Here is a 10,662-nt window from a genome sequence, read left to right on the forward strand (position 1 = left end):
TTTTCTTAAATCAAGTACTAAGTATTTAAAACCAATAGATCTTGTATAAGGCGGGTGTACGTTATTTTTATTGTAGGACCTGTTCTTTTCAGCTTAATTTAAGTTCAGCTAAGCTCCAATCAGTTTAGTTCAGTTCCTAATTTCCTTCTCTCATAAGCAATTCATTTCAATTTAGTTAAGCCCTAATCATTTCAGTTAAGTTATTTTCAGTAAATCGGAACATGCCCTAAGACGGTCAGTTAAAGGATAACTTTAACTATTTTTATGGTAACTTTAACCACTTAAAAGGTAACTTTTAATTTGTTATTGGTTTGAATTTTATTTTAATTGTAATTTATTATATTACATACTATAAAAGCTAATATGATTAATCTCATACGAAGTACATTATAAGTTTTTTTCATAAGATAAAATACTAACATTATTATTAGAAAAATAATACTGGTAACTTTTGTAGTATAAAGGATAACTTTAAATAATTTTATGATAACTTTAGCTCATTTTACAATAAATTAACGTACACACGCCTCTTTTGAGAATTTGTGTTTTTAAAAACTAAATTTAACATTAAAATAAATTATTTATAAAAAAAAAAAAAAAAAAAAAAAAAAAAAAAAAAAAAGCTAATACGAGTAAGTAGCTAATATCTAAAAGTCAGAGGACAAGACTAGATATCGTTTAAAGCCCAAACACTCCAAACAATTGAAACAATAACTAGATACGGAGTATCATTTACCCGAGTCACATCAATCGGTGGGTCGGCACCAACGCTGAGTCGACTCACCCCGATTTCTACGGCGCCGACAACGTTTCCGAGGTTCTCGGAGTTCCGGAGAACCTCGGAAATAATGTACGGGCTATGTTAAAATTGATTAATTGTTAATTGTTTTGGCAATTTTGTTTATGTTTGATTTATTTGCATTAATTTGTATTGTCATGACAGGTTACATAGTGTAGGGTTGTGCTTTGTCATGACATTTTTATATATTTGCTCTTACAAGTCTAGGTCTATGATTTTCATCATATTTATAATTGGCATTTGCTTTAAGAAACGCTCGAGCTCGCTGCTTGTCTGTTGAGCATTGACATTGGTAATTATAAGGTGTGCGTAGGCTAATGTGATCGAACCTATTAGGTTCAATGGTTAATATATGGAAGGTTTTGCCATCATTCAAATTTGGTTTATTTGACTAGTATATGAATCTGGTTGCAGATTCTTTCTGAAATTTGCCACAATATCAAGTGGACTTTCGGACACAAATTAATGATGAACCCTAGATTGTGAAATTGGTGTTCAATGAAAAAAAAAAAAAACACCTTACCTAAGAAGATTGTGAAATAGGTATTCGATGAAATTAAAACCCATGAGCTAATGCTGAAAATTGGATCATCAGAACAATTAATCAAGTTAAAATGATACTAATAATCATGGAATAATCGGAATATGTAGTGCTATTCCTTACCTAAATTCTTTGAAAAACCCTCAAAAACACCCATTCTAGAGAGAGAAAGTGAGATAAGAGAAAACAGCAGTAGCAGCAGCATTTCTCTCTGAAAAATGGAGGGATATCAGGGATGAACTCTTGTTCGGTGATCTTCTTGATTGCTGTGACATGTAAAGCTTGTCTTCGTCGAGTACTGCTGCAAATTGGTGAGGGAGTTTTGGTGGGAGGAAGACAGAGAAGGAGATGGGGATGGAGCAGAGAAAATATGGGAACCGAAATTAGCAATTGAGATAGGCAGAGAAAGGGAAAAAAGAGAGACAAATTTACAGTAAACATCAGTACCTCAATCCACATCCGACCAGAAGATAAAAATCCCTATTCTTCAGTACCTTGTTCCTTATTTCCTACCAAAATAATTTTCACGTTATCAGAAGCATGTTTCTGAATATTGCGTAGCTAGTTTCTAATATCTGAAAAAAGCAGAAGCAAGATTCAGTTTAACTCTAAATGGAAGAACTCTGAACAATTAACTTGTAACTCTTTAAGAATGAATTAAAGAACGTAAAGAGCATATTAGACTCCCAAAAAGTGCAAGATTGAGCCAACATGGTCAAGTACGGCATAACCCACAGTACAGTACAACTTTGTCCAATTACTAAAAAGGCAAGAAATGATCAGCTTTCGCTCAACACACCCTAAAAATCATTTATGATTCACAATAATTGCCAATCACCACGATAATAGATCAAGAAGGTTATACAAGGCCAAATTCCTGGTTATAAATAAATGAGCATGCCTCAAAGTATACGTTGTAATCACACAAACATGCCAAAGATTATTCTAACAATGAAAAGTCACATAGAAGTTATACCCAATACCTGAGAGAATCAACACTGACCAAATCAATAGGCTGGAAGTGTGACTGCACCATACTATTACCTGAAATATTTCTGCTAGACTCTCAAAGCTTATCATATATGAAACCTGACTCCAAAGGTTCAAGCCACTTATATTCATGCAGCAACTGAAAAAAGGCAGCATGTCAGCTAACAAAAGGTTGGAGAAATTAACATAATCCATTTGCAGTGACAATGACCACAAAAAAAAAAAAAAAAAAAAAAAAAAAAAAAAAAAAAAAAAAAAAAAAAAACAGTACTTCATTCAAATTCTCTATAAGTATTACTTCTTCCATTCACCTCAGACCAGTACACCTCTGAAGAGAGGCAACAAGAGAACAAAATGCAACAGATCTGAAGTATGGAAATAAGGCAGATAGGATGTGGTTATAAGATGATACATATATGACAAACATTCATCTTTTACCTTCTCTCCAACGGCTAGGATAATCAATTGACCGTCCTCAGCATATATTTTTTTACTACCGGAAACAAGACCTTCAAGAAACCACCCACCCTTGGATATAATTCCCTGCATATCAAATTAAATTTTGAGTTTACAAAGAGGAAAGTCTTTTGAAACAAAAAATATTAAAAAATGAAGTATGATCCAAAGCTCAGATTGGTAATTAATCAACTAAGGCAGTGAGGCTACAGGGAAGATAAAAATTTAATCACAACTCAAATTACAAAAATTCAACAAAGCACCAATAAAGGGCTTAAGAAATCAACTTATTAGGTAGCTTAAGATATCAACAAATTCCATCTAAAAAATAGGATAAACTCAAACTTCAATTGATTTCCAATGGTAAGCTATTGCACCAAATCATCAAAACCAAGAATCTCCAATCAACTTTCAAGTAAATTTAACCAAATTAATGCAAAGGTGAAATTTTTATAAAAAATTTAATACGCAATTAACGATATTTAGCGATAAGTAAATGAAAATCAAAAGTTTTGATCTGATCTGAATTTATTAAGGAATAAATAATAAGTATCTGAAATAAGTTGAAGAAAACAAGTCCTTAGTGGTTTGACCAAACAAAAAAATGTTAGTGTTTGGCAAAGTAGTGATTAGGGTAGCTTTTAGTGGTAGATGTAGCTTTTATGAAAAGTTAGAAATATTAGCTTTTGAAAGTAGAGGAAGCTTTTGAGGTAGCTGTTGAAAATTTAATCTATAGTTTTAATATAAAATATTGATTTTTATATGTAACAGCTAGTCAACCGTTATTTTACCGAACACTCATACCTAAATTATTTATCTTCACAACTACAGCTAGTTGACAACTAACAGCTACCTTCACAGTTATATTTTGCCGAACACACCCATAATTGGCCTAATTTTTTGGATAATTTGACATATTTTGTAGGATTATATAAATGTAAATATATTATGTAGTGAAAATTCTTTTTGATAACTATTCACTTTCAATTTGATCAAAGATCATTCTTATTTTGATAAATGTTCATTTATATATTAGTATATATAATCATTCAAAAAATAATAAACGGCCATTGAAATTCTAATACTTCCTCGGGTTGTTTTTAATATTAGACCACTTGCCTTTTCAAGAAGTTTCACAAATATTATACGAGTACCATTTTTATTTTTCGACAAATTTTTTTTGTGTTCGCACTACAAATAACTAACTGATACAAGAGGTTGTCCAATTATGATGGAGGTTTTAAATCAATTTTAGTGTATTTTCAATTCTTTTAAGTTTGTTATTTTTGGGTTTTTAGAAAGGAATCTTTTCTGTTATGAATGTGTGGTTGTAATTACACTTGATAATGCTTATTTAAGCACAAGTGAATGGTAATTGAAAGAAAATAATTGAATTAACAACTTCTCTCTCTAACTCTCTTCTTCTACTTCTCTCTTTAAAATTCTCTTTGATCTTCTTCTTCTCTTCTTGTCTCGATCCCGATCTTTCTCCCGTCCCTTTTCTCGGTCCCTCTCTCTACTTCTTGAAGAACTCCTCTCATGATCACGTACGTGAACCATGCTGAGATTTGGCATCATTGTTTTCATCTACGCCCCCATGATCATTCTCTTGAGGTTGAGGAGATGAACCATTTTTATCAGTATTATCCTGGTATTCCAACATCTTTCAAGGCTAATCTAATTGAGCAAAATTGAAGGGGATTGATTGTAGATAAATATTGAGCAAAAAGATAGCGCTTGAACGACATTTATGAATTCCACAATGCTCTTCCATTGAAGATGCGGAATGACAGAAGACGAAGGCAGCGGTTGGCTCTGATACCACTGATAAGGGAGAAGTAATTCTCCAAAAATATGCAGAGAAGTTAAGAGAAGAGAAGGAAGAAGAAGATAAGAAGAAGAAGATCAAAGAGAATTTTAGAAAGAGAAGTAGAAGAAGAGAGTTAGAGAGAGATGTTGTTAATATAATTCTTTTCTTTCAATTACCATTCACTTGTGCTTAAATAAGCATTATCAAGTGTAATTACAGCCACTCATTCATAACAGAAAAGATTCCTTTCTAAAAACCCAAAAATTACAAACTTAAAACAGAATTGAAAATACACTAAAATTGATTTAAACCTCCATCATAATTGGACAACCTCCTTGTCACTAACACACCCATACTTTTTTCTCTTATTCAATTATTATTATTATTATGGGAGAAATTATATAAAAATTATTATGATTAGTTTTAATTATATAAAATCAGATTTTATAATGTTTATGATAAATTAATTCAAAAGGTTCATGTACATATAGTTGGGAGGTTTTAGTTTAATTATTTGTGATTACTTGTTAACCTTATATTAATTAAGGTTATATTTATTTGTAGGGTGTTTTTGATCAAGATTCTTGAGGTTTCGTTTGTGTGTGTTGCTAAGCAAGGATCAAGGTACGTTAGGTGGCTAGATACCTTGAAAGTGATTGGTTTGAATAAGCATGTTTGAATGATTTTGATGATTGAATTGAATTGAATTGAATTATGGTTTATGAAATAAAAAGCATGTTTAAATAAATTGGTTTTGATAAATAAATTGGAGTATTGATTTTATATCATGTTTTAAATGAATTAATTATTATTCATGTTTTAAAAGGGTTTTATTTTGAAAGCATGTTGAATTTAATAAAGAGGAGTTTTGGAAATTTTTATTAAAAGTTGGATGTATTGAATTTAAAGACGATTTATTGAATTATTATTATTAATGCTTTACAAGCATGTTCGTAATCCCACTATCCGGATTTGGTTTATTGATAAGGCCTTGGACTTTGTATGACCGGGTCTTTCCTCAAGAATAGCCTTGTAATATAAGGAGACTAGCTTGGGGGGTGTGCACACTTGGGTGAGGAATTGGTTTTCAAGGAATTGGATTTTTAATATGAGGAATTGGTTTTATTGACTATTGATCTTGGAATATTGAGATTTGGTTTTGAATCATGAGTTCGGAATTATTGGATTAACTATTGGAAATTGGTTTTAAAGCATGTTTGCGAATAAATTGAGTTTAACTATCTTGCACTTATCGTACTTAGCGTATTTTGCTAACCCGTACTTCTTATTCGTTTTGGTTCGCCCTGTTTACCGTAATGGTAAGCAGTGTTTTCACGTGGGAGTCAATAATTGATGCATTGGAGTCCCGGGATTGGTTTCACTAATTAGGAGTTTTGGTCTTTGCATGTAATTTGAGTACTCATAACATTAGTTACTATTTCTAGTTATTATTAATAAGAAGAGTATTGAAGTTTCCGCTGCAAAGTATTGGTTTTAGTTAGTGAGTTGAGTAGCCTTGCGTAATCACGCGGCGGTAATACGCCCAAGTCTATCTCTACGGTATAATTATACGTATTATACTGGTATTTTCGTAGAGGAAGATTTGGGGGTGTTACACCGAGAATCGCATTATAGCCTGTAAGCTCTTTAACCACTAGGAAGCGGACGACCATGTCCCTTCCTTCCCTCTTCTGTCCGAAACGGACGGGCAAGTCAATCTGCCCCACTGGGTGAATAATATTCCCCCCAAACCCAACCAAGGGGTGGGTGATATCTTTGAGGGCATCTTCTGGAAACTTCAAATTTTTCAGGGCGACCAGACTGATGATATCGGACGAGCTGCCCGTGTCAATCAGTATTCGGTCCACCTTCAGATTGGCTATCTTCATTATAAAAACCATGGGGTCATTGTGCAGGGCTTTGATCTCTCCCCTGTCAGCCTCGCTAATGACTATTTTAGGAAAGGGTTCAGGCTTTACAACATCCGCCTGCATCATCTTTCCTAAATTCCAGGAGTCTTGCTTGATTCCTTTCATTGTGGGGCCGCCTGAAGCAAATCCCCCCGATATTACGACCACAAAGCCCGAATCAGTAATGTTCCCATCATCTTCCTTATCATTCTTTTTCTTTTTCTTTTCGGACGTATTCTCTGTCCGGGTGTAAGTGAACTTGGATTTCATCACATATGTATTCAACATGCCCTTCTCGGCCAGTTTATCCAACAGCTTCTTCAAATTGATACAGTCGTTCGTGTCATGCCCCACATCCTTGTGGTAGTGACAGTACTTGTTCTTGTTCCTGAACTGCGCCGAGCCTCTCAACGGCTGAGGCTTCTCAAAATCAAATTTATCCTTGATTTCCATCAGGATTGAATAACAATCTTTGTTGAACTCATATTGCGGCTCATACGTTTTCAGCTTTTTTAACTTTGGCTGCTAGCTGTCTGCTACCCAGACTTCTTTCCTTTTGCTCCCTTCCTTCTTTTTACCGGTCGAGTCTTGCTGAGAAGATTGTTTCTTCTCAGCCCCCTTGGCCGGCACTTTTGCTTTAGTAAGGGAACAAAAATCAGCTGCCTCAATGTAGGCTTCGGCTTCCCGCAGAATGCCTGCGTATGTCCGAACCTTTTTTCTTACCAAGTCAAACTTAAAACCATTATGCCTCAATCCATGGAGAAATTCAAAGTACGCCATTTCATCCGGGAGATTATGAATCTGGGCTTTTTCCTGGTTGAACCTTTGCACGTACGAGCGCAGCCCTTCATTCTTTCCTTGTACAATTGTTGCCAAATTGAGACTTGTTTTTCGAGGTGGAATGTTATAAGAGAAATTTCCTACGAACAGTAGGCTAAGAGTTGTGAAACAGTTAATGCACCCGGCAAAAAGGCTGTTAAACCAGTCCTGCGCCACACCTTTCAACGTGCCCGGGAAGCATTTGCACCATGTAGCATCGTCGACGCTTTGCAGATACATCAGATTTCTGTATGAGGTGATGTGCTCCTCTGGGTTGCATGTACCATCATAGGCTCCCACCAGGACACTCTTCACCTTAGCTGGCTGTGGTGAATTCAGTATATCTTGCAAAAACGGAGGCGGCTTGTCCCCAAGAGCCAATAAGTGCATCTGCCAATCAATTGGCTGCGGCTGCGCGGCTTGTCCGGCCATATATGGGGCCTGACCGAGCACCTGGGCGTACTGCCCGTATTTCCCTAAGACCTGGGGACTATGCGGCATCATGCCATTGAAAATCTGAGGAGGATACTGAAGTGGTTGAACTGGGATGGGGGTTGGAGTGCAGACAACTTGACTTCTACTCGAGATGGCCGTGTTGGTATGTTGAGAGAGTGAATGGTTAGGGAACTCATCCGACATTGTTGGAGTTGAGGCCGTGTTCGAATAAGCGGCACGCTCACGTTGTTTGTGCCGAAGGTAATCTCTCGCGTCCCTCCATCTTCTAGACGGCTCTGGCTCCTCTCTTTGAGGCTGTCCGCGTCTCCTCCCAGCCGGCTGTGTTTTCGCCATCATGCTTGACAGATTGGTCCGCGGGACCCTAGGAGACCTTCCTTTTGGCCGACGGAACGGAGTGTTCCCAGCATCTGTTGCATTGGCCGCCCTGCTCCGAGTTCTTTTTGAAGCACCTTCTCCCTCTCTCCTAGGCTGCTGCTTAGAGGTAGAAGGTATGTTGCTTTCAAACTCCTTACGAAGTTTGTTGAGCGCGGCCTGCAAAGAAGTAACTGTAACCGGAGGATCCTCGACCTCTTGGAATGAGGCGATCAAAGGATCGTTGGAATGAATGGTAGTTTCTATATGCTCTACATGGCCGTCCTCACCAGGACGAGGGCCAGTATTCGGTGCCTCCCGTCTATTGCCATAGCGTACGAGTGTCCCCACAGACAGCGCCAAATGTTTCGGGTAATTTTTTGATATCCTCGGACACTGGTAGCGCTCTACTGGCAAGTAGACTTGGACACCTGCAAAATGAACGAATATTCCTTTCACGGAATATTCGCCTCCGACGATCAAGTTAGAGATCGGAAACGGAAAAGCTAGAGAGAGTAAGTAGAGAGAAGTTGGAGCTATTTAATGCTCTGTTTTTTGGTAATGTCACAATCCACCCCTCCCATCATAAATGATTAGGGTATTTATAGGGGTAGGAGTTTGTGCCCCTTTAGGTTTGTACCCTAAAATTCTGTAACCTGATTGGCTACGCAATCAGGAGCATCCACGCGTAGTACGGGGCGCCGCTTTGCGGCTTTCATGAACATTCTCTCGGAATTTGGGCCTTGATGTATGACAGCCTTCTTTTGCACTGATTTCAGGTGTCCTAGTGAACACAAGCCACGTGTCATCTTCCCACTGGGCCATGTGTCGCCCTCTGACAGGGCCACGTGTCGCTGCGGGATTGGACCACGCGTATGGGGTATTTTTTACCCTAAACACTAATTGTTCAGTTTTTTTTTTAATTTTTATTAAATGTACAAATTATAGATGTGGTGCATTTAAAAATAGGTGCACCATATTGCACGTAATAACTATTGATCCCCGCTCCCCCACCCACTAAATTGAGACCCATCCCTACCCGTTAGAGCGGGTCTTTTATTTAACCCGCCACATTGACATCCCTAAAAATAAAGCCGTGTTTAGAATTTGTTTCGAACTAGCTTAAGGCCCGTGCCATGCACGACAAGTTTAATTTTTGGAATAATATCCAACAAATAAAATTTGATTAAACATACACATCAAATGTAGAAATTATAATGTCATAATCTATATTAATAGGCAAGCAAAAAATTAAACAAAAATGGATTTTTTGGGCTGCCTAATCCCGAGAGTTTTTTTAGGCGGGGCTTAGTTTGATCTAGTCTAGCTAGTGGCTATATTAGTAAATACTTATTTATAAATAAATTTTTAAAAAATATAAAATATTAATCAAACAACATATGATATTTTACCTTTTTCTAGAATTAGACTAAAATTAATTGATATTTTACCTTTTTCTAGAATTAGACATATGATATAATTGTCAAACACAACGTTTATTTTATAGTTATACTATACTCTATAAGTCCTTAATTTGTAACAATATATACGAATTAGTAAAATCTCAGAAACAAAATTATAATTAATTTGAATTTATAGTCATATTGAATTGAAATAAAGTATTAGCTAGAGGAATTGGAAAAAAATTAAGTATTATTTTAAAGTAATTTCTTTAACATCTTATATAAATCAATTTATTATTACATTTTTGCAAAATATAATAATAATTCATTTGAAAGACATTAAAAAGGATCGTGTATAGAAGAAAAATTATGAACACCAAGTAAAATAAAGGAATATATTTGTCATAAAGATAATATAAAAGATTTAAAATGATATTAATATAGAATTAAAATCAAATGTTAAAAAAAAAGTTAAAAACGAAAAGGAAATTTTAGAGGGAAAAAAACTGCACCAAAATATGACACTTGTTTATTTTAATATTAAGTTATTAATAGAAAGAAATTGACGGACATTATTTTAAGGCCATGACTACAAGTCTACAACTAGTACTAGTCTACAAGTGCTCTTATAAAATACGGGTCATGAGCCCAATCATTGTCGATAAGAAGGTAACCCACAATTACCCGCACAAGAGAAGCCCACCCTAGATTGCTTATGCTTCGTATAAATGAAGGCATCTGATCTCGCAAATTGGTTGTGTTAGGTATCAATTGAATTGAATAGAGGGAGAGATGCCGGAAAAAATGGTGGTGGAAAAGAGAGGGGAATTGAAGAATAAGATGATAGTAGGGGGCGTGGTGGTTGAATACAGGGACCCTTTACTTATGGCACCTCGTGATGATCGTGATATTGTTTACTATGTTTTGGATCTGAACACTGCTGAAGTCTCATCACTTCCTCGTATCGTGGTTGGTAATGGTTGTAAGCCTTCCGTGGGTGTTGTGGGATCTAAACTTTATGTTTTTGGGGGCGGCAAATCGTTCTCCTCCGGTGATGGTGATGATTCCGCAAAATCAAAACCCAATAAAGGTAAGAGGAAACAACAAGGCTTATTCTCATGTCATAT

General features: G+C 36.0%; 1 long non-coding RNA gene across 1 annotated transcript; it reads right to left on the reverse strand.

The window, feature by feature from the left end:
• Positions 1-1,345: 1,345 nt before the first annotated feature.
• On the reverse strand, positions 1,346-3,219 carry LOC110682391. The gene is made up of 4 exons (XR_002503405.1): positions 2,769-3,219; positions 2,385-2,469; positions 1,788-1,849; positions 1,346-1,641 (listed from the first exon to the last, which is right to left on the reverse strand). It is a non-coding gene; the product is annotated as an uncharacterized LOC110682391 (long non-coding RNA).
• Positions 3,220-10,662: the final 7,443 nt, after the last annotated feature.

The sequence above is a fragment of the Chenopodium quinoa genome, unplaced genomic scaffold (assembly GCF_001683475.1).
Source record: "Chenopodium quinoa cultivar QQ74 unplaced genomic scaffold, ASM168347v1, whole genome shotgun sequence".
Classification (NCBI taxonomy): Eukaryota; Viridiplantae; Streptophyta; class Magnoliopsida; order Caryophyllales; family Amaranthaceae; genus Chenopodium; species Chenopodium quinoa.